This window comes from Micrasema longulum, unplaced genomic scaffold, assembly GCF_059751315.1.
Source record: "Micrasema longulum isolate JH-2025_06_02 unplaced genomic scaffold, ASM5975131v1 h1tg000015l, whole genome shotgun sequence".
Lineage (NCBI taxonomy): Eukaryota > Metazoa > Arthropoda > Insecta > Trichoptera > Brachycentridae > Micrasema > Micrasema longulum.
The window spans coordinates 1054211-1080986 of NW_028277223.1; the positions used below are offsets into that span (position 1 = coordinate 1054211).

The 26776-nt window shown below is 31.3% G+C and overlaps 1 protein-coding gene across 1 annotated transcript in view; it reads right to left on the reverse strand.

Annotated features, from left to right (window-relative positions):
* dyl (transmembrane protein dusky-like) overlaps positions 1-25302 on the reverse strand; it is a 100317-nt gene extending 75015 nt beyond the window's left edge. Inside the window, exon 1 of the mRNA XM_088242036.1 lies at positions 25043-25302. The gene's annotated coding sequence lies outside the window, so the exon portion shown is untranslated. The remainder of the gene's footprint in view (positions 1-25042) is intronic.
* Positions 25303-26776: the final 1474 nt, after the last annotated feature.

The following is a 26776-nucleotide window of genomic DNA, read 5'->3' on the forward strand; positions in this document are numbered from 1 at the left end:
GGATGTAAAATATTGGTTTAAAAGGTGCTTCTACACTGCAATGTTTCAATGATCGTAGATTGGCACTTTTTTTTTTTAATAACCCGCTAAGCCTCTATTTTAAGGCTTAGCGAGTTACGTAAAACTGATTACGATACCTTTCACGCAACAAAAATGATATAGATATAAACAATATTTTGAGTTTGTCCAAATTTTTGTAGACAGGACTGGATTCAACTCCCTAGGAAGCTGGTAATATTAACATATTACGACAGAGATGAAGAACATTTTAGATAAGGTAATATATATGTCTAGGCATCTACAGGGCTCATTGAACATCTATATTCCTTCAATTCTTTCATCTGTTGACGTTTTTGAAGTTAAAGAGCTAAAATCTTTATTTTTGCGGGTGAAATTCATCTGATTGAATTATATCACCTACAAACTAGGCAATGCCTGAAATTTTTATTTTTTAATCTTTATACTTCTTCATGGACAAGGTGGATTTATCAATATCACCAGGTGGATTTATCAACATAACTTGTTTGACTTGTTCATATTCATCTCTGTTGTGATATATTAATCTAAATATGATGCAATTGTATTACCAATACAGTGAACTATGGATCAATGGTTGTGATTAGAGAACTGATGACGATGAGACAAAATGGCTGACTCTTTTTTAGATGTATATTTTGTGGGTATTTAATATATGGTAGGTTATGAAACCAATCTGCCGGTATATATTTAGTATGGTATACCGTAGATTTTGTTCCACTGACCTCTTCAAAATGACCACATTAAATAAAAACTAAATATCCGAATAGCTTATTCCCCTAATGGAACTCCATAAACCATTTCCGCTATGTTCGATTTCTTCTGTATTAATTACTTTTTCACCAAAATAATTTCACAACATTATGCAATAAATATAGATTTAGAATCGATAATTTCATTAATTTCAAAGTACCAAAAGACGCATTGAGACTTACATATTTTTTCGAATTTTGTTAAAAATATTTTATTCATTCATTTTTACATTTTATCGTAAATACAATTTTATCTTCACTTTGCCAAGCTTACAAAGGTACATACATACCCCGTTCCAAGCTAGGCAATTACAATTTAATACATGATAATAGTTTACAAGTTAATAGAAAGCACAGACTAATGAAATATAAACTTACTCGTATAGAAATTTTGATACATATACATACACACATACACATACACATACATACACATATATATATACATATATAAACGCACATATATACATACACACACATGTACATACACCCATGCGCATACACTTACATACATTTATAAAACATAGACAATGCATGTTTGTATATGTGTGTGTGTATGTATGCATATGGATGTGTATGTTTTTATATGTAAATATATTAAATATCTTGCTTTATACCTATATACCTATGTTGGTACATTTACTTATTTTTACTTATTATTGTATCTTTTAGTTTTTCTTATGTTATCTTTAATTTGAACTAAATGTACATACTTATGTTTCACTGCTGCATTTAAATGTATTTCTAATAAATGTAAAAGCCCGTAGGGCTTGTTAAATAATAAACAAATGAATAAATAAATTTTTTTAATAGTATGCGAAACTTCATAATTGCCATTTATTTATATATATATTAACAATTATTCTTCATTTTCATATATTACTTTTAACATCCCGTAAGCATCTTCAATCCGCGGCATCCATCAACCTTTCTGACTCCTTACGACCACAATAACACAAAACACAATTTAGGATATTTTAAAGAATAATTTGTATTCGTTCGTACTCTTTGCCGATGTTTCGCACCGTATGACAAGGACCAACGTCATTAGGGCCCCTATTACAGGGGGAAGTTTTAATTTATCGTCAATTTTATCTTCAAAGAAAAATTAATTTTTCTGTATGAAAAGCAGAATATGCATAATTTTTTCTTTTAAACATGTTCATGTTCAATTAGAGGTTACCGGCAAATTTAAAATGTTCATGCAAATATACCAGCATTCCTAAAGGAGTCAAACGGGGATGTGTAATGTCACCATGGTTGTTCAACATATACATCGATAACTGTATGAAAGAACTGAAAGATTTAAGAATGGGAGCAAAAATGAGTGGTATAACTGTTAACTGTCTTTTGTATGCTGATGATGCCGTGCTTCTTGCTAGCAGCAAAGAACTCCTGCAATTTTTGGTAACATAAGTCTACGATGCATGCAAGAAAAGTGATTTGCTTATGAATGTTGATAAATCGAAAGTGATGGTTTTTGAAAGGGATGAAAATATAACTAAATGTGAGATCAGTGTGAACGGAGATATTCTAAATCAGGTAGAAGAATTTGTGTATCTGGGAAGTATGTTTACTAGGGATGGAAATACTGAGAAAGATATTGAAAGGAGAGTACCGGGAACAGGGTGAACGGTGCACTAAAATCTACTTTGGCAAACAAATGTTTATCGCAGGAGGCTAAACTAGCAGTTCACAATGGAGTTCTAGTGCCAACTCTAATGTATGGGAGCGAAGTATGGAATTGGAAAAATAATTATGAAATTAGGTTAAATGCTGTCGAAATGCGATCCTTCACCCAAATGTGCGATAAACCAATGCATGATAGATAGCACAAATATCGAGATCCGTGAACTGTGTATGACTGAGACATGCATTATCGACAGAATCAAGAAAGAGGTGCTGCTTTGGTTTGGACATGTACATCGAATGGACAACGGAAGAACGGCTAAAAGCATCTATGATGCGAATGTTAATTGATGCAGAAAACGAGGAAGACCGAGAAAAACATGGCACGATCAGTCCATCAAATACTTGAAGATGGACATGTCAAAAGTAGGAATAATCCGCGTGCGTGCATAAGAAGATGTATGAATATAGAGGAAGCGAGGTTTGTATGCAAAGATAGAGTGATATGGCGTTCTATTAGCTCTGCCTACCCCTACGGAGAAACGGCGTGATGGTTTGTTTATTTGAAATATACTCAATTTCGTACACAATTTTCGGCTTTTCTTTACAGAAAATCAAAGATAACTCTGTTAACTTCCCACTGTAATCGGGGCCCAGGTTTGGTGTAATTTGTTTAGATATTCGTGTAACGTGTACTTAGAACTTGTGCCGTATCGCATTCGTCATTATAAGCTGTTAATCATATTTTTGTAATTTCAGCATATGTAAGTTTGGTTATTCTATTATTTTTATTCACTTTTCTTTTCTTTTATTTTTCTTTTCTTTTCTTTTCATGGTCATGTCATACCATACATATATTATGTGCTATAAACTTTTTAATAATTAAAAAAGTAATGGCCCACGCTCAGACGCTGTAGTGTTTGTGGGCATTTTTTTAAATTCATGTTTTAACATGAGCTTTAGCTTAATTTTAAGATGTATTTTTTTTAAGTGTATTTTTGTAATTATCTTTTTATATATAATTCCCCTGTACGTGTGATATCACTGAACCCCTTCTAAACGGCTTAACCGATTTACATGCGGTTTTCAAAGAAGTATAGATCTTTGCGCTGTGCGTGTTTGTAGATATTAAAATCTTCGATCGGATGTGTAAAAAATAAGTAAAGAGCATAAATGTTTTATTCATCGATCTACCAGGGTTGCATTTGAGGAGAATGTTTTGACAAAACATGGAAAGATTTTGTTTTTTTGGGTATAAAAAAGTTTGTTTTTGAATGTTTACAAACAGTATTTGTTTTTCTGGGTCTCAATCTGATTCTTTTTTTAAATTCCTTATAATATCTATCCATTTATTTCTCTTTACTGGTTTTTTGGTAATACTAAAATAATATTAAATTCAATACATTTTTAAAAATCGTATTCTCGCATAAGTACACTCCTTTGTTGGTGAAAAGACCGGAGTTTGACGTTTGCAAAAAGAATGCCAATTTTAAAAAAAATATTTATTTAATGTTTTGTAATTCAACCATAAACAAGTACCTACTTAAATATAGAATTTGAATATTAAAAATTTTTCGTTTTGGAATTAAATCACATACAAGTACCTAGGTACCTACTCATCAATAAAGAGTCTTTTTCCAAGGCAAGCCAACGTTCGGGCAGGACAACGTCTGTCGGGTCAGCAAGTATTTCTATGCGTATGGAAAATAAACATAAAAAAAATGAAATAATAATAATAATCTGAAATCCATATCGTGTTATTCTGTAATTTATTTACTACGCATCCTATTACTGTGTTGTTACTACAATTTTTTTAAATCAATAAAAAATTCTTATTCCTTCGTCATACAAAATCAACAATAGTTTTACGTTTGGAACATCTTCAGTGAGTTACTTACGGACTTAACTGCTTATAAAAATGCCTTGCCGTGAGTTTAATACAGATCTTGTCTTACCTACTTTTCCACTGGTTGTACATATATAATATACAATGGCTTAAGTCATAACTGCCATTGCGGAAAGAGAGTAGAAGATAGTAATTATAACGATGCATACATTTTCGACAATCAATTAACATTATCTCGGCTGTAAAAATGTATGTATGAACGTGAATGAGGCCAGACACATACACGCACGTCAGCTGTGAGTGTGTGTCATATACACATATAGCGTATAATGTATAATGCAATCGGCTAACGAGTGGAGTGCACTAGATATCTTCCTATACATCAACTACCTGTTCTTCGCCTCATATTTTGCAAGAGAAAAGTTGCATGTCTTTGGTATATATCGAACGGTAGCTCGGTACATCGCATCGGGTGCAACCAGAAGAGAAAAAAAACACGTAATTGATTTTATCATTCCATACAACGTATTACTCAGTTCATTGAGATTTGTATGTACATGCAACACGTCGAAAGCTCCCAACAGTGGAGCATTTATCAAAGCAATCCTTCAATCATCAAAATAGCTTCACTTGTTCTGTCAAAGTTGAATACTATGGCAGTCTAATGTTGTGAAAATCCCTAACAACAAACGCGTGATCGTCGCAGTTGCTCATTCCCAAAGTAGGAAGTAATATCTGCAAACGCATCAGATATGGTATCAACGCATATGCAAGCCTGCACTCTAATATCATGCATTGAACTCTTAAAAGGCTGTGGCAAAAAGTTCCTTTACGCGTGGTGATATAACATCGTGTTACCTTAAGCAAAAGACGAAATATTCTGAAGTTAAGACATTGAAAAAAAACATACGGATAAACTGTTAAATTTTACGTTTACGTTTTGATTAAAAATTAATTCAGCCCTGTTTTAGCAAAGTTTTTCTATAAAAATTGTAAAAGAAAATTTTGTTTATTTGTTTGCACGTATTGTACTTACATATCATTGTTAAAAGTGTTATTTGCATTTTAGGGGGCTGAGAAATTTAGAATATTCAAAATTGTATTAACTTAATTTTATTTGTTTATTTACTTACACATAGGATGTTCATTACACATTACTTGAGGCATAAGTCCAAACTCCATGGGACTAAAAGTCTTGTGTTAAGTTGGGACGAGCATCACAAATATTATAAAGGGTCAGAAACATAACAATAATTAAAAGAAAACAAAATATACGGCACATCAATATGGCAAACAGTAAACTCAAACATTTGGAAAATCATCAAAGAGTTTTCCACTCAAATAAAACAAATATTCTAATATTCACTCCATTGTTAAATAGTTCCCAAATAATAATACTTTTTTAATGAAGGTACATATTTTTAAAAAAATATTTGAATTGTTAACGTCCTTTATTGACATGTTTTTTCCGATTAAATTTTCTTTTTTTTAACTTTCGGCAGCATAACATATAAAATGGTATGTTAATATATTACTTAAAATTTTAGTCAGCCAAAAATAAAATGGCAATATTTTAAAACTAACTGTTCTTAGTCTAATGTATTTACCGCAGTAAAGAAAAAACGTATAAAAAAACAGGTTACGCGGTGTTGCAGTTTCATCGACGATATGTCGCATACTATACAATATTTTTATAATATACTTCATAAAATTTAATTTTTGTGTGTTTTTTTTACACTTTTTAATTAGTTGTTTCTAAATTATTTATTCAACTGTTACTCTTTGCATTTCATTAACAAATTTTTAAACTTTATGAATATTTGTAAATAATAAACTGTTATTTATTTATTTAAACACTTTATATACATATACGGCTTACATACATATGCATAAGGGTGGGCATGTTTCCCTAAGGAAATTTTTTTCTTTCTACCCCCAAACCGTTAAATTCGAGAAAATAAGTGGTACATGAACATATTGTATATTATAATAATTTAACTATAAAACAAAACGTTGATATAAATGCTTTTTTTTTTTTAAAATGCTTAAATACCTACACTAAACTATGAAGTATGAAGGGGATTTAAAGGAAAGGAAAGAGGGAGAAAAATTGAAAAACTCGAATATTCAGGAAGTAACATTTGAATAAAGAAAGGGTCTCTGACATTAGTGGGTAGATTATTCCATAATCAAGCAGCCACTACTGCGAAAGAGGAGAGAAACAAATTAGATCGCCGAGTGGGTATTGAAAGGGTTCTCTTTACTAGAACGAAGAAATAGCCCATGCCTCTATCAGAGGTTGGAAGAGCTTTCTCAGATATACAGCGAAGTGGAATTATTTAAAATATTGTGAAGAAGTGATAAAATGTGAATGTTTCTTCTATGTCAGTGTATTTGCGTGCGAGATTCAGTTATGTAGTCGAATTTCGGCTAGTATTTATTTGTGTTTAAATCTCTATTTACTTGAATGCGTAATTCATCATATATTTTTCTCCCTACATGTAAAAGACACAAAGTTCCGTTCCTTCGGACAAAATAAAAGGGTTATTTGAAAAAAATTAAAGCTTATTTGACATGAAAATAAATAAAGCGTGTACTGTTTCCGATAAAATATCATATATTTGAGAAACCTGATTAATCTGCCGAAGAGATAGTCAACATGTTTCCTGTTTGACTTACTTCCATAAAAAGCAATCGTAAGCCATAATCCTCTTACAGTTGTTTCTATAACATTTCTCCGGAAATATTGCTAAGGTGCATCATCCATCCTACTCTCTCTTCCATCATCAGCGATGTGGAGAGAACAAGATGAAAAAAAAGTTCGCGTCGTAGTGAAACATTTTCTAACATCTGCTATTCAAAATGCGTGCAAGCATTCGAAACGTATGTAAACCATACGATGTATACTTTCTTCAGATTTAATCGCATTCTGTTGAAATCTGACGCCATTAATGCAAAAATGTCTGGAAAAAGAACTAGAAAAATTGGTAATATCGATCACGGAAAATATCGCCTAGACAAACGAAAAAAAGGTCCACCGAGTGTAAGGAAGGACTGGAATATTAATAAAGAATTTTTAAAACAATTTTCCTTAAAGTTCTCTAAAATTTTATTGTACACGCGGCAAAATTGATTGACACAAAACACAACAGAGTAGATAAGGAAAGGGTAATTTAATAAGAGTAATTGGATTATGAACTTTGAACAATTTTTTTTTTACATAAAACGGATATTTTTATGTCCTTTTATTTATTTATTTTGTTCATTAACGCCCAAAAGGCATTTACAAAAAATAAAAATGAAATACACGCTAACATACTAAATAATAAACAGAATACACAGAAAAAATTTGTGAAATTAGTTAAAAAGGATATGATAAAAAGTTTTACAAAGTAAAAAAAAAAAAGCAATAATAACAAAGGTATACAAGAAAAAACAGTAAGCATATAAACAAAAAAACGCAAAGATATAAACTTATGAAATAAATTCTGTAAGGCAAACAATAAATAAAGTGTTACGGTAAGCAAGAAAGACATTTTTAAGTTAAATTAATAAACAAGCAAGCATATATTATCACAATTAGTGCAATTTGATATAATAGTAAAAAATAAAAAAACAAGTATAAGGTAATAAAAATAAACAAGTAAGTATTGTTTTTAAAAATAATATATGATGAACAAAGTAACGTAAAAAAATTGACTACCCTGGCAACACTAACGAAAGGTCCATTTAGTTTTTTTTGACAATCTGATAGATGAAAAATTAATTCAATTTTTAAGTTATGCATTTACTACTCACACATTCATTTGAAACTTACATATGAAATGTGATACCATTCTGTTTCTTTAAATCCCAGCAGTATTTATACAATTTAAAACGACACAACTAGGGATAGTTTAATTCAAATCGGGAGTTGCGTACTGAGCAACGTCTACAAAGAAACTAATGGGTCAAAACATAAAACTACTCTTTTAAGAGTAGTTTAGTCGCCTTCTATTTGATGCGCGTATGTGGTTTCTGGACTATTCTTAATTCTATGGAATCGAATCTAAATTACAGAATTTTCTTTCCTAACGTTGGTTCTTTATTAAATATAATTAATAAATGAATCCCGTAAATACTTCCCTATGCAGTTATCGATTCATTTACTACCTGAATACCTGAGTAACATTACATATACCATAAGGCAAGCGAGATTAGTATGACTTGTTATTATTTGCTAAGGTGGAATCGGCAAATCATTCTGATTCTGTTCCGCATAAAGAGTAAACTTTCGTCCCAATTTCTATATTTAATTCTAATTAATTTTGTGCGGCTCGCGAAATTATTTTAAAGATAACCGTTAACCAACGTATTTTTAATTGCCAGTGGCTATATTTAATTGGCGGAACAGAGAAAGTACACACGTGAAAGTGGCTACTTGGGATTAAAGACAATCAAATCATTTTCCGAGGCACTGGACCTTCCAAAAAATACGCAATTCTCTCTACACACATATTGGCTTAATTTTATTGAGAAATCCTTTGATTTTTTTTTCTATTACCACCGTTAATTTGATTACGCCGTCTTTTGACCACCATACAACCTACCAAGCTTACTGTCACATGGTACTTATTAACAATTTGACTAAAACATATATTTACCATGAATATCATGAATATTTTTCTCACAAAATCGTATTTTCTACTAACCTAGAATATTTTTTACCTATCGTACTTTAATATTGATACTAAACAATGTACTTACGATAAAATAAACCCTACGATCCAGGGGAATAATTTTTCTAAAACAATCATTAATTTACTTACTAAATAGCATATGAAAATAAGAAAATATTAGAAGAAAAATAAACTTACAAATCTGATTCTTTTTGAAGCCATTCAAATAATCGTGCGCCGTACAAAACGTATATTGTCAAAACATTTTATTTATTCTAGAATAATATAATATACTCTCAGTAAAATAAAATTCTCATGCTAGTAATCTACTTTTATTGAATAATATGAAGGATTATAATGCGTTCTGATAATTTAATTAACGTTTGTACACATGCGTGTTTGAAAACTGTTTTGTCGTGTAGCATTAAAACCACATCAGAACAAGGAAATAATAATCATTATTTTTTCAACTAAATTTTAAGGCAATCCGTGTTAAATAAACAATCATTTATAGCACATGATGCTGTTTATGTATGTCAAAAGCCGAATGAATAGACTTACATGTGATTGGTATTCGTATATGACAGAAATTATGAATAAAAAATATGCCAAACGAATAAAAACTAAAAAATATTCGGGTCACGATGAAGAAGAAAAGTTGTCTTCTGTATTATTTTATGCGAACGGAGTTCTCAAAATAGCACTCAATCCGTGGTAGAAAATACGAAAACATATGAAAAACAAACTTTAAAGTGGAGTATCGGAACATTATGATAATTTGTATTTAAAACTATACATCCTTCGTTTTACCGCCTACAGTTTCTTAGTAGTTGAAATAATTTGTCAAATTAACTACCCAATGTAAATTTAATTTATTTAACTTAAGGCTGTAGTCTGGTAAAACGAAAGCAAAATTAGGAAATCATACAATTTTGCCATTTTAAAACGAATATTTTTTTTTTTAAATAAAAAAACATTAATTAGATAAAAACAATATTTTTTATATGTATTTCTGTTGAAAAATATACTTAAAAGTTTTATGTAACTATCGTTTTCAGTAAGGGCAAGTATGAATGTCATAAAAACATAAATGAGATGTTGTTTTAAATTAAATATTACAACGAGAACTATCTTCTTTTAAAAGAAAAAGAAAACGATTCTATAATAAAAGGTTTTAACTTAAGTAGTTCAATTTTTTTTTTCTTAAGAATTACCGAAGGCATAATTTTAAGTAGAAATAAAGGAAAATGTCACAAAAATGTTTGTGATTTAAAATGCTTGTATTTCTTTTCAAAATGAGAAAAATTAATTTGACTTTATCCACTTTCATGTTTAATTTATTATCTTTAAATTATAACAAAAAAAAATAGTTCAATGCTTAGTCTTCATTGAGATCTTAGATACCTAAGTTTAGTCTAAATTTGAAATGGGGTAATCTGCCGGTCTAAAAGTAATTATATTTTAGTTACATAAAACTTTTAAGTATATTTTTAACAGAAATATCTTTTAAGCATATTGTTTATTTCTAATTTATGTTTTTTTGTTATTGCGCGATTTAAAAAAAATCGTTTTAAAATGGTTAAATCGTATGATTTCCTCATTTTGCGTTCGTTTTACCAGACTACAGACCTAATGAAAATCGACAGATAAAAAAAAATTGTAACACAAATGGCGAATGTTTGGTGAGCATTTATAATTGTCAAGTACAGATCTCACTTAAGGCCTGGAAATTTGAAGCCCAATCCTTATAATCAACCCTCTCGGCCCGTATCCTAATGGGAAGTTAAAATTTATCTTCAAATTTATCTACAAAGTAAAATAAGGTTTTCAGTATGAAAAATATAATATGTTTACTTTTTTTTCTAAACATGCCCACGCTCAGACGCTGAAGTCTTTGTGAGCATTTTTTCCAATTTATGCTACAGCTTAATTTAAAGTGGTATTTTTCTAAAGTGTGTTTTTGTAATTATATTTCTATGTAAATAAATATACGGAAAAATAAACAAATAATCAATTACAGGTAACCGATGAGGATACTTTGAATTTTGATACAATTATGGACATTTTCGTACATAAATATCGATGTTACTTTATACCGTCTCGATATGTACCGACCACGATAGTCATAAATCTAATTAGTGGCAACATTGGAATAGGACGCTGAAGTGTATTTAAAACGCGTTCATTTCCGTTTAAATGTATTAATTTATCTTTTATTTTTACACAAACATTGTTTTCATATTTTCTTTATATAACTGTAAACATTACTTGACACGTAGGGTATTCTATTACCCGCCCAATCGAGCTATAAAAAATGTTATATTGATTAAATGAAGAACCAAAAAGTTAGTGCTTCAAATATAAATTTTATATTCTTGCTATTTTGAGTATTCCATATTTTTTTTACCAAGGGAAAAAATGAAATTAAAAGAATGAGCAACTAATTCAATATTGATGTTTGTATAGATAGATTTGGGTACCCACTACACACGTTGCCACACTTGACTTCATCTAGGTCATCTCAGTTGATACTGAACATCTATTATTTCGATTCAAAGTCGTGATTGAAAAATCCAAATCATTTTTATCCACATTATTAAATTTATGCATATTCTCTATTACACTTTTCTAATCTGGCTTTCGTTTTCGAACTACCCAGGAGACTCGCATTATTTTCTGAAGAGTATAAAACATTATTTTTAATTAAAAATATTTCATTTACAAAATTAATTTATTGCACTTTAATAATGGGATAGTTACGTGGCTCATAAATGACCTATCCCTACCTAAACGATATTCCTTTAAACAATTTTTCTAACTACATTATATAGATATTATTAACACGGTATGGGATAAATATGGATTGGCATGGATTAGCTCGAAGTCTTATATGTTGATCGTGTTTTTGAATATATTTACAATATCTATTTCATCGGCATTACCAAAACTTTTTGAGTCACTTGTGTTGAAAGTTATCCATCTTGAATTATCCTAAAGAGTTATCAGCTAACCAACATGGGTTTGTTCAAGGTAGGTCTACAATATCCAATTTATTTATTTGCCAAAACTTTATTGTCGAAGGTATGGCAAGTGGATTCTAGATCGATTCCATCTACACTGACTTCAGTAAGGCTTTTGACAGAGTTTCTCATCAAATTCTTTTTGAGAAGCTAAAGGCTATGGGGATTGCTGGTATTTTTTTAAATTGGATAGACAGCTACCTATCTGATCGAGTTTTTTGTGTTAAAATTAAAGGTTAAGTTTTTTCTTTATTTATTCCCAAGAGCGGTGTTCCACAGGGATCTCATTTGGGCCCTATTTCATTCATTTTATTCATTAACAATATTGTTTATATATTTTACGATGTCAAAATACTCCTATTTGCTGATGATCTCAAGATCTTCAGACTTATTCAATTTTCTCTCGACTGTTCGATTGTTCAAAGAAATTTGAATAATCTTGAGGCCTGGTGCACCAGAAATTCTCGTTTTCTTAACGTGGATAAGTGTCATGTAATGCGGTTTTCAAATCAAAAATCCATTGGTTTTTTAATATAGCATCAGTAATACGACTTTAACTCTTGTAAAGAAAATAAATGAAACTAGGTATCATCTTTGACGATAAATGAACTTTTGTTCCCCATATGAATAAGATAGTAAATCGAGCCACAAAAACTTTAGGCTTTGTTATCAGAACAACAAGAGAGTTTAAGTCTGTTGATGCATTAAAAATATTATACATGACCCTAGTCAGAAGCCAGTTAGAATGTGGGTCCTCAGTTTGGTCTCCTCATTATGTCACCCATAAAAACAGTATGGAGAAGGTCCAACACAAGTTTTTAAGATTTGTGAATTTCAAATGAAACATTCCAATTGAAGAGCTTAACTGTAAATGTTTAATGAAGCAGTTTAAATTATTATGTATTAGTGATAGAAGGGACATTTCAGATCTAGTGCTGTTTTTCAAGTTATTAAATAATGTTCTTGACAGTCCCGAACTTTTGAATTTTGTGAATTTTTATGTGAGACAGCTTGGAACGAGACAAAATACGTATTTTGCAGTTGATTTGCATAGTTCAAAATATGCCAAATACTCACCCATTCCACATGTTAGCAAACAAACACGGAAACTTAGAATTATTTCATTTATCTTTATGCTAATTAAAATCATTACTTTTTAATCACTTATTTTCTAAATTATAAAAATGTACTAAGTGTTTTACTGATTGTGATGATACATCGCCTCTGTTACTTTAATACTTTTTTATATTTAAACCCTTGGTTTATTGTTGATTTGCTGCATACCTATGTTACAATTTCTTATATATTTTTTTTTTATTATTTTCTGCTGATTTTATTTCATGTATCTATATTTTTTATACTGTATTCAGGTGTTTTGATTTATTATAATTGTTTTTCAATATTATATTACACTTTTTCAAAATCGTAAGCCGCCGAAATAAATAAACAAAAATAAAATTAATTAATAAAATAAGATAAATAAATATATGTAACGTAACAACCATATACTATCCCAATAAATTAATGGCGCCCAACATTATTTTTTGCCTTTGTTTGTCTTTGCTACATAGTTTTATGTTCTCTTTGTTTCAGTTTCTTGTGCGTATGTTTCTTCATTATAAGTGTTGTTATTGGCTAAGGCCGTATATTTGATAAATAAAATTAAAAATTAAAAAATCAACGACCACTGAGTAATAAATAAATGCAATTATTAGGAGGGGTGGTTGTCTCATTCCTTAAATTTATTGTGAATAGTATGATGATGGTGAATGATGATGGTGGTTTTTATATTTCAGGAAATTAAAATAGTGAGGTCCTGGTGAAGAGACGGGTACGTGTTGAAACTGGTAGACATTAAAACGTAGCTATACACTAATATTTGCTAACATCAGATCAAATGTTTTACCTTACCAAATATTTTCTGCATACATAATATTCATAATTACGTCCTGAGTTTGGTGATTTTTTAAATTTATTTCTCAAATAAAACATAACATAATGTTACTTATTTCACATATAAATATTAAGAATTTTCAAAACGTCTTTTTTTCTGTGTGAGTTAAAGCGTAAGACAGATCACCTTAGCTTTGCGTAACAAATGATCTAATACCCTGCATTTGGTGTGCCCTCCAATGCATGCCCTATTCACCATTGAGAGTGGAAAAAATATATAATAACGGTTAAATACACAATTTTCAAACTACTACAGAAAATACTTTTGCAATAATTCTGCTATAAAATTTATTAAAATAAGGGACAGGTTAACCAAGGTTAAAAACAAATTTAATATTTTTAAAAAGTTGTATACAATTTGTTGTTAATATCAAATAAAAAAATTTTATGCAGGTAATATCCCAATTGATTAAAATTGGCACATCTGTTTCTAACCGAAGTTACGAAAAAAAATTAATGGAAACCAAGTTTTTAATAATAACTTTCAATGGATGATAAAATCAGTCTAAGAAAGTGCAATTTCCCATTTATTTCGCTTCCCAAAGAGCCTCCATTATGATGTAGTTAAAGAACAATATGATTATATCCTGCCATTTTACTTTCGCTTACTGTCATGCATTTCTGATTTAACTGCTTTAAATTTGTATAAATGTCTGTTGTTTAATGATAACAAATTAGCGACTATTCACCACCGGAGAAAGTGGATTTTTTTAAAGAAATCAGAGTGATCTTTATTTGTTCATATGTTGATTCCAATGCGGTTTCTACGTTTTTTATGTACTCTTCAATGACGTCTTCAAAGTAAGAGTATCGCTAGTAACAACAGATACGCTGAGTTAAATGCAAATCTCATGGATTTTATTGAAAATTATTTCAAATTTCTAATTGCCTCAAAAACACGATCATGATTCAATTATATTTTTTATACAATTCAAGTATATTTGCACAATATAATATATTCAATGTGTGTACGAAAAAAATGTTAAATCAGTACAAATTATATTTAGAAATTTATGGAAAACCGTATGTTTTTAAACATGCCTAATGAGGAACGTCGGCCCTAAAATTGGAGCATTAAATTGTTAAGCAAAATTTTCTCAAAATGTACCAAAAAAATAATAAAATATATTTTAATAAAAACGAGCTACTTTGAACAACGTCACAAGTTCATATGAATCAATAGATGATAACAGATTTATGGATGATTTCCGGTCTGCTTGCCGTCAATAGACTGATCGAGAATAAGCGAAAGAGAACTTCTGACGTCACACGCGAAGTCGTTTCGGAAATATAAAACTTTAAATAATCATAAATCTGATAATACGATATTTAAAAATTGAAAATAAAAATCTGGCTTAGTTTAATAGTATATTATCAAATAAAAAAAAATATGAAATACTTTTCTAATACAAAAATCGTGTATTTTTATTTAAGAGGCTTCGCGGTCGAAAAGAGACCAATTAAGCAATGTTAAGTACATACATTAATAGATCTTATCAAAATAACTTAGAGTTTATAATTTCAAAAGCATTTTTTTTGCATATTTATAGCAATACAATGAATTGCGTATTAGAAATAAATCAATTAAAAAAAAAAGTTTTTTATATTGTGGGATTATTACTACAACTTAGGAACTTGAAAATCTATTATTAAACCACTAAAACACTATATCATTGTGTCTTCCTCCATAAATGCTACAAATAGAAAAGTGATACATTCAAATAATTTTATGATAATTTTGTGATGATTTTATGATGAATGCACAACTTTTTGACTAAAGCATTCATAAAGGAGGATACAGAAAATTGATTTTAATGGTTAACTCAAAAATGTTGATTTTAAAGCTACCTATGTATAGTAATTACCCCACAATATGATGTGAGTTGTGAATGGGTTGTTGTGTCGCGGATTCCGGATCAAAGGTCCGAGATTCGAGTCCCACTGTACCACAACCTGAACATATGTATCATTTTCTAACACGGGTATTTACGACTTAGGTATTGAGAGAAGATTTAGAAATATATATGAGACCACTCACCCACTATTTAGTGGTCCCGCTTTTTAAATACTCAAAGGCCGTTTATGCGTAGACAATACAATATTGTTTTGTGCCAGGACCCGACCATAATCCACATGTAAACAGCGATTTGTAGGACAAAATATTGTCCGAGACATAGCCACCGAGAAAGAAAGGCTATCTCGGCGGAAAAGGATTACCCTCACCACCGCGCGCGGCCGCATTGCCCTCGTGTAAACACGTACGAACAGGACCTTGTGACAATAGCGATTTGCTTGGCGTGAACGTGTCGCCCCCAAAAAAAATATTGATGTCGAAATTTTTTTTTTATCATTTAGTTCGTAACTAACGTCGTGTATTCATTTTTGCAGCGCTCGCGTATGAACTGCGGTCGAATTTTCGTATCGTCCTGCGCGGTCGAGGCTGTTCTTGGAGCTGGGACAAGACAATATTGTTATATCTTTTGCATCATTTACATGTAAACGGCCCTTTGGGCTTATAGGACGAGAATTGACTCACGTGGACCCATCGCGATAGATCTACACAGGTCGCAGTAACATCGGAAGTTTATTTGACACTGACCCCAATTTGCAAGAAAAATAACAAAAATAGGCGTACTGAAAATAACCCTATATCAAAATGTTTGGGTAAATCATAAAAACGCAAATAGTCCTTTTCTTTATTTATTAAACATTAGTAGCTGTTTGCTATAAGATAAAATTAAGCGCTACCCTCAACCGGGAGGAATGGAGGCTTATCATATACCCAGTGCCTGACATCCTAACAGACCTCGCGCTCAACACTGAGTAAAACGACGAAGAAGATATTTATTAAATTTATAACCAGCTTAACACCATATCGTGTAGACGAGAATGGTACAAACTTGAATTCATATTGGGTTATTGGACTCGTGACTTAAGAGGTTTACTTTTTCTCTCAATATATTTATTCGAACGAAAGTTGACCTTCAAAACTTTCAAGTACCAATCCAAACTGACACATATTTAATGGCCAATGATTTTGCGAATTTTAATCCGATGAAGCGATTACTGTAATTACATCTAAATCGCAACAGGTACTGATTTTGTGTAATTTTTTAATACCTAATTAATATCGTCGGTTTTTGGAGTCATAATTCAATAAAATCAGATTTGAGTTTAATATACAGAATAAATAACGATAAAAACTCCGTCAGTGCTAAAAAAATAGGCATAATCCTATCGTTACGATTTGACTACATAATATTTTCATGACATTACATATTCTCAAATAGTGACATATTTAACTATTTTCTGCACGACAATCGAGGTTTGCTTTTAATGTAAAATATGCATTTTTTGGATATTTATTCGACATTTCTAAAAATATATTTTTTAATTTTAATTTTAAAAGGGGAATATAAAAGCAACGACCTTAATAAAGAAAACACATTAAATATGTATAATACATGCTAAATAAACCCGTCTTTTAAAAAAATGCGTCCCACCGAAAAGTAGAAACTAAGTGGGTAACTATTGTAACATGTGTTTAAATATACTAAATAAATGCTGTTCTGCAGCATTGAAGCTGAAGGCAAGGCGGTATACAGACTCTCCTGTAAATTTTGTTTTTTTTTTTAAGTCATGATTTAATTTTATATGATGTGCGAATTTTTTGATAAAACTCTACAGATAAAGATTTTTACTAATGTATCATTTTTTGGTTTATTTTCACTATTTTGTTGAGACTGTCAAGTATATTGAAATTAACAAATTGCACTATCCAAGACATTTGCACTTCATGGGGGTTGAAATTTTAAACCCTATTTATGAATTTTAAGTTGGAAATGATTTAATAGTTTATGACAATGATTAAAAAAAAAACATACATTATGAGTTAGTCTAGTGTTCATAATAAAAAGTAAACAAAAAAGAACTAAATTAATAAAGCACTGTTTTCACATATTATAATATTATTTTTCGCAAGATAAAAGCAACTACCGATGTCCGAGGGGTCTGCCTGGTAACCAAAAACACATTAGCCACACCTATACCGGGTAACTATGTACGATAAAAGAACAAATGTTGAGATCCGTACATTATGTAAGGCTGAGATAAGCACTATAGACAAAATCAACACAGGAGCTCTGCATTGGTTTGGACATGTAGAGCGGGCGGCAGCGAAATAGCGGCTAAAAATATTCACAATGCGAATGTTGTCGAATGCAGAAACAGAGGAAGACCGAGAAAGACATGGCATGACCAAATCCAACAAAAACTTGAAGATCGACCTGTTAAAAGTCGGAATCATCCAACCATGCCAATCCGTCTTCATCCAGTATTGTTTGAGTGGCGAAGAGATCTACAAAAAGCCGGAAGATCTATCCCAAAGAATTTTTAGTTATATGACGAATTGACCAATCTAAATTCAAAGTCGGAATCATCCAACCATGCCAATCCGTCTTCATCCCGTATTGTTTGAGTGGCAAAGAGATCTACAAAAAGCCGGAAGATCTATCCCAAAGAATTCTTAGTTGTGTGACGAATTGACCAATCCAAACATTTTGGGCACTGGGGCGTAAAATCAAAAGTTGCTCTTCGAAGATTTGATACATAGCAGATGTTTACTTCTGCTGGCACGGTTGGGAACATGAAAATATTGTTTTTGCAACAGAGATGTTACATATAGAATTGAGTATTTTGAAAATGCATGTTAGGTCCAATCTCAGATATACGTTTCACCAATGAAGATAGATTAACAGATTGCTCTCGAATAATTATTATTAATAGGAGTTATGCTATACGATTCTTCGTGTTCATTTTTTTTTATTATTTTGACTGAAATCCGATACCACTTTGAAGGGACAATAAATTCTGAAATTGCCATGGTTTTCGAAATATTTAGATCTTGTGTTCTTACCTTCCTAAATATGTTCATTAAAATTAAACGTTATTTTTTATCGACTATATTTAATGAAAACAAGTCACAGTTATAGGTAGCTATATTTTATAACATCGATCGTACAAAAGTAGGTAAAATGTTACTTAATCGTCTCAATCGTCCAGAACAGCGCTGTATAATATTACCTGCCCTCGTTTTTTTTTTTTCTTATTTAGCGTAATTTTATGATCCATTTGACAATAAAAGGTTCAGCTAGAAAGGGAATAAAAGGGTATTGCTGTTCAACCAATAACTATAAAGCGACTCACCCTAGCTTAGAATAATTGGCCGGCTAAAATGGATGCGCAGTTGAAACATAATTAGGTCAAAACCGGTAAAATTTTACGGGAACTAGGCTCATAGATTAATCTCTAAAATTTTCATCGTCAAACCATTTTCTGCACCCGGGGTTGCAATGAGCACTGCATTGATTAATAAAATGCAACGTATCTTGATCATCAGTTACAGGAAGGCATGGTGATTAGTTAGAAAACCGCCATTGAAAACAAGTATTTCATGTCAGTTTTCCGGGAATCGAATCCGGGACGTCAAGCAGTAGGCGAACGCCCCAACCACTACACGATGAGGTGGACGTTTTTCCACTGATTTCGTTTTTCAGGATTTTAACCTAAAAACAGCCATCGAGTCAAAGACACTCGTCCAGGATTCTGGTTCCATTTTACAGAGCGAACTGATTCCTCGCCCGAACAGACATAATAAAAATAATATTTATTTGTCTTAAATAAAATAAACAAAAACACAGACTAACGTAGCTTTATCTATATAAATATATATATGTTTAAGGCAATGATTGTATGTGTGTCCTGGATAGACCAATTTTATCGCTGTTTTTGGGAAATGACAAGTTTTGGCCTGGGCATGTTTATAGCTCTTAAAATCTTCAATTTGTTAAGAAGAAAAAAGTTAGGAGCATAAATATTTTATTCGTCGATCACCATTCGGCCCGAATGCACGTACGAAAAAATTGAGGGATGTTGTTTTTTTGTATTTAAAAAAAAAATGTTTACAAACAAGATTCGTTTTTAATGGCCATTGATCAGATAATTTCCTCAAATTTATTATAAAGTCTACCCAATTATTTCATTTTATTGGATTTTTGGTAATGCCCAAATAATTATTTGTCATTTAATACATTTTCAAAAATCGCATTCCTACATAAAATGAACCCCTGTTAGTAAGATGAGCAGAGTTTGACATTTGCAAAATGAATCCCACATTTGAAAATTAATTATTTCAAGTTTTAGAATTTAACCATAAACAGTGGAGGTGTATAAAAAAAAAATTAAAAAAGTATCTAAGCACCTACTTACCATCTTTTTTGCGTTTATCCGAACGAAACATATTAATCAGTTTACATAAAAGTAAAGTTTAACGTTAGTTTAACCGAAAAACTTAACTTTCTATGCAGAAATAATACTCAAATCTAGCATAAGCAAAGCATTTCCGGGTTCAGCTCGTATTGTATAAATACTTTTTTTTGCAACTCAATGTGAAATAAACAAACGAAAATGGGTCAGAAATATCTATCTATATAGTTGTAAACAAGATTGCATTAAGTTTTTAAAAAATCCAATTTGACTCTGACAGTGTCATAGTTTAATATTCTAACATCTAGATTATTAAGCCACCAATTATTTTAAACCTACTTTCACACAATCAATTAAATCTGGAAATCCCACAATTATTTAAGCAAATTAAAATATACCTATTTGATATTAGGGAAATTGGAAACTTTATCACCTTAAAAAAAAACGATGTTGTAATTAATCAGGTTCAATGTTGGTGGGTCTTCGACTTTATCATCAACCATGTAAAAAAATAAAGAAGTCAATAAATACGGACGCTCAGTCTATGACCAGGCGAGCGAAGTATACACTTATGTGTGTGAAATAGAACCAAAACCCTGGACGAGTGTTTTGGACTCGATGGCTACTCTCAGGTAAAAATCCTAATAAAGGATATCGAGTGGGGATTGGTCGGCCTCGTGTAGTTTTTGGTTTATTCGCCGAGGTCCCTATACTGTCGACGGTAAGGTCGACTGGCTATGAAGCGTAAAACTGATCACCGTACCTTTCTGGAACAGATGATCGATGTACGCTGCATATGATTTGACAATTCAGCTCTTTACAGATAAAGATTTAATTATTATGACGATAGATGTTTAAACATGAGCAGAATATTAAATGTTTGAGTGTGGAAACTTATTTTAAAATCAGCAGCCAATGACAGGGAAAAGCCCTATAAATGCTAAATGTTCCTTATTTTCATTTTTAAGTTTTCAATCTCTTCTGACATATAATCGGGGCATACGTTCAAGGCGCATGGAAGGAATACGGTAATGTGTTTTGACCTAAGAGTAATAACCTAAAAAAGTCGCTCATATGAAGAATAACCATTCTTTGATTATTAACCACGAAATTAGCTACAGATTACAGCAATACAAAGTTAGTTGTCAAACTAAAAATCAAACTAAAACCAAACTAAACGTTTGGAACGCTTTTGTTCTATGCAATAGAGCTTATGGGCTTCTCTAGAAAATTATTATTCTGAGATTTTGACGCTGCCCGGTTGATTTTCGACAAAAGTTGGGGCCTCGGTACGGAAGAATATAATATATTCGTGAATATCGACCAGCTGATATTTATCTAAGCTCAACTAGACAGCGTCACAAAACACAGCTGCATTCCATCTGTGCGCCTTGAACGAAGACCCCGACAATATAAATATATATATATATCAATCAAGAAGAAATGTTTATGTAAACTTGTTTGATGTCTTGAATTTTTTCTTTATTTTTAAACAATAGTCCGCAGAATGCGGTAAACGGTTATTGATTGAACTTTCCCACAACTGTTTTTTTTTGTTGTCTGTATACCCTTACCTCAAAGGTATACAGTAATATGTTTATTTTGATACCTTTCATAAAGCCCTTAGAGTGATTACTCATAAAATTGTCGAAATTTATTATTATCATTTTTTTGAGTTTGTCCAAATTTTTGTAGACAAGAACTGGATTCAACTCCCTGGGGAGCTGTTTATATTAACATATTACAACAGAGAAGAAGAACATTTATAAATGTTCTTGAAAAATTTGGACAAACTCAAAATATTGTTGATAAATTACCTGGTCCATGAAGAAGTATAGAAATTGAAAAAATAACATTTTCAGGCGTTGCCTAGTATGTAGCTGAAATAATTCAATTAGATGAATCTACCTGCATAAATAAAGGTTTCAGCTCTTTAACTTCACAAACATCAACAGATGAAAGAATTGAAGGAATATAGATGTTCAGATATAGGCAGAATGGTGAATGTTACACAGTGTGTAAAGTGGCCACTTAAACCAGCCAATGACAGGTCATAAGCCCTGTAGATGCCTAGACTTCTATATTACCTTTTCTTAAATGTTCTTCATCTCTATTGTAATGTAATGTTAATTTATTATTATTATTAAAGAAACTTTGGAAGAGAGTTTTTACGCCTTTTATTTCCTCACGCAAGAAACATTTAAATGTTAACTTTGAATACGAGAATTATTTTTTCTTAATGGGAAAAATAAATGTTTATATTGAATCTACAAAAAAATTGAATTTTGTTTTAATATTATGTACTTACATTTTTTTCTGAATAAACAAACATAAAATTGACTAGGATCATAAAAAATATTTTATTCACATTTTGTCGGGTTTCTGGCACTAACTAATAATACAGCTCACCCACCACATACCGCACACCGCATCTGAGGACATAAGTCACCTTGGCGGTGCCCACGTACACGGAAAATTTGCTCGATGTCAAACGAGAAAAGCTGCCCTAAGGAGCTCTCTGTAATCTGGTAGCCTTAGCATCTTTGTGCTGAAAGAAAGTAATCCAGAAGTACATAATATGTACATCATTGGATCGAGAAAAGAGGGAAGTGAATTCTTCACTGATTGAGATTGAATTGATTGGACAAGATCAGTTCGCCGAAATGATTACAAAACATTACTTTACAAGTTGATAACTACATATTTTGAAAAATATTACTAATTTACTAGCTACATAAATTTCATATCATATGCGTTTTATTTGGGTTAGTAATTTTACGAACGTATTTTGTAAAACGAGAATTATTTTGTTATGTATTTATGTTTTTTATTTTGTTTTAACTTTATTTTATTATAAATAAAACACTTAACAAGATTTGGTACTCTTAAGTGTTATAAAAAAAACTCATTTGAGACAGTTTATAAAAATAGATCATTTTTGTGACAATACATAATATCAGTTAATACATTCCAGAATAGTTAGAAAACATAAAATTAGAAATATAAAACACAGTATTATACACTGTTTTTATGAATTATATTGATAACTATCCTGTCAAAAAGATTCAACAAATATTTTTAATTGCTACATTTTTAGATTTACTATTCTACTTTTTGTTTTTTAGTTCAACGCGGGTTTTATTAAGTTGGGAACGGCCAAAATGTTCAAGAGATTTTTTGCCGAACTTTGTAAAGCAAAATTTGGATACATGAAGATTTTTTGAGTTTCGTTTGTTGTTGAATTATAGTTTGGTATTTATAAAATTTTAATTTGATCATGTAATACTTATTAGTGTTTAATGCATTTATTTTAATTTTGACAAAGAAGCCTCCAGGCTATTATTGGTAAACGCCATATGCTCTAATTAGGGAGCTAACATGCGATAGCATGTATGTATGTACTCATGTCCTTATTTTTATCTTGAATGTTGAACTTGGTAATTTCTAAACGTCCGTCTTATTTTTACATTTATTATAATTTATTTCATTGTCTAATTGTCAGTGCGTTTGCGTACTATGCATAAAGTCTCGTTCTTTATTTAAAAAGGTGTTTTTACACTCGAGTATTTAATAGCCTCTGGACTGGTACCTGAAGCGTAAGACAGATTATCTAACCTTCATGTAAGAAAAATGATAAGATACGAAAAGGAAACGATGGTGATAATTTATATTTATTTAAATTATGTTTATAAACACCTAAAAGTAATATTAGCATTATACATATGTACGTATCTAGGAGTATGTTTTACAGGTATGTAGGAATAAAAAGCCTGATATAATCAGAGTTTTATATTTTTTGTAAAATAGTCAAAATTGTACATATGACCGTCTGCCTCTTATGATCAGATCATGTGCGCGCTCGCAACCTACTAGTTTCTACATACTTGATCTAATACCTATACATGTAGGTAAAGCCGGGATCTACATTCAAGGCGCACTGAAGGAATGCGGTAGTGTGTTGTGACGCTGTCTGGTTGGTTAGGTTAGGTTAGGTTGTGACGCTGTCTGGTTGGTTTTCGATTAAGATTGGCACCTCTATATTCAAGAACACAATATATTCGTGAATATCGACCGGCAAATTTTTATCTAACCTCAACCGGACAGCGTCACAACACACAACCGCATCTCTTCCGTGCACCTTGAATGTAGACCCCGTCTAATAAATACTTCCGACAAAACAGGGTTGCCGTTATATTTTCAGACATTAAGTTAATAAAAGCATTATATTTTTGAGTTTGTACAAAAACAACTGAAAATTAAAAGCTATCTGTCGCGTTTCTATAGTTAAAATATCTAATTGAAATATTTTGTAATTAGAATGCAAATTTTAATTTTACTCTTTATATCGTAAATATGACGCGTTGCTGTGTAAATTTACTAAATATATACATTACTTATTGTTTTTTCTAAAGACGTACATATCGCGGTAAGTAAGTAAACTGATCTCAAAAAAATTCAAAAAGGTTCATTCTAGCAAGGTATTTATTAAATCTACAGTACCCTGTAAGGGCTTTAGTGATAACCCTCATTTGATTTCGTTTAAGTTTCATTAGATCGAAAGTAAACCTTTGCGAACAACAATAGAATTTGTATAACAAGAGAAGGCAAAAAAATCCCGAAATTTTTCCATAATAGAATCGAATTTTCCAGCTGTAAAATATTTTTTTCATTAAATTTTCCGTAACATGAGTGATACAATATAATCAAGGGAGAAAAGTAAAAAAAACACAACTCTACTTCAATTTTCGTTGAAATTTCCACAAACATCAAGAGGTAATCGAATTATATCTCTCGTCTTCTCATAGTAATCAAGGGCCATTTTATATGGGTGCGTTCTAAAAACAATGATCATTCATACATGAATAAGAATGGTAAGATATTCACCTGTTTCTTGATAAAATCGCTCGGCAGTAATCCAACGGAACTAGCAGAAGTAACACGGTCGGCTACTCAACACTGTTCTTTCTGTTTCAGGCAATACACAAACCACACGCGCACAATACGAGCCAATTAAAAAAGTGTAACAAATGGAGTTTTCTGATTTCTTCGTTCGCTGTCTGCGCACGCGGTCTGCGCACAGGGATACGCGGTAAAAGTGACAGTCTAATGGCGGCGGCGCAGCTCTTGCTCTATGTTACTGGGTTGAGAGGCACAATAGCCGGTGGCTTATATAGATGTGAAAGTTAGTCACTCGCCCCTTTCTCCCGCCCGCGTCTTCTGATGAAATGCAGAAGTCAAACATCTCGGGGAATATTTACAATAATATTTGCAACTGCTATCAGCAGGACAACTATTTGTAATCTTTTTTTAAATGAGAGTTGCAGTATATTTGACCTTGTTTATAATGTACAAGGTTTATATTTTAGAAGTGAATTTTGTTTCCTGAATTTCTATATAAAAGAAATGTTGGGAAAGGGAAGCAATTTCAATTGTGGACCGTTATAGAAACTACTCTGCATTTGCTTAATTTAAAAAAAAACACAGAAAATTAGGCTATTGATAGACATCAGAAGGCTTTTCGTTTCATTTGAAGAAATCCCGGTATTTTGTGTCCTGTAATCATTTATTGTACTTATTACATGTACTGTTCTAACTTTAAAAGATACCACTTCTTGTGACAAGTCATTGTGACTTATTATGGAATGGATTTTTTTCTTTTTTTATTTGATGGATGTGCCCTAGATCCGTACCAACATCTGCATCGCGACTTCAGGTTATATCTTTTGACGCTGAAAAGGGAGCAATGTATCTGGGAACATCTTGAGGGATTTCATCACATTGACAGCTGTTGATTTTGGAAAGATTTAAACCTTACAGGTAGCTTATAAGCTAATAAATAAGCTTATAAACCCACCATGGACGGTGATAATTTTTGTGAGTTCAAAGCTCATACCTTGCTTTTTCCTGAAATCAGAGGCATCGAAAATAGAAAAAAAGAACATTTAAGTTAAATGTCCTGTGTATTTTGTTTTTTTTTCAAAAAACGTTCCTTCCAGAGTTTCTGAGTCCTGGTTCCAATTTTTCTTTTGGCAAAACTAAGAAGAAACTCAAAATCGGAAGCTGTTCTTTTAAGCGTGAACCATTTGTTATCGTCTTCAAGATGTATTTTTGACTCTATGTATATTTATTTATTTATTTGACGGACTTATGCAGTCTATTCTAACAATGGTTGATACAATTTCTTATGATAAATACAATCACTAATAAAATAAAATGCGATTAATAAAATTAAAGCCAGGACAAAAAAAAAATTACTACCTGAAGACAAGATCCGGTCTATCTTAGTAAATTTTTAAATCTATAAAGACTCACACCAAAAAAGTCCAGATCTTATCTCGAGCTTACAATACGACACAATCAGGACATTGGTGCATGCAAGCCATAGTTTGTGCTGTGTTGATCTTGGAACAGCACATTATTATTTCGCAACCGGCGGATCGGAACATTGAATGCCACTTGTTCCAGAAACGATGGTACGTCAATTTAGCCATTCAGAAAATTAAACATAAATATGGAGTCAATTTTATTTCTACGTTTTTGTAGACTTGAGATTTTCAACATTGATTCCATTTCTCCGTAAGTGTAGTTTCCCCTCTCGAGGCCAATCATCCATGCTAC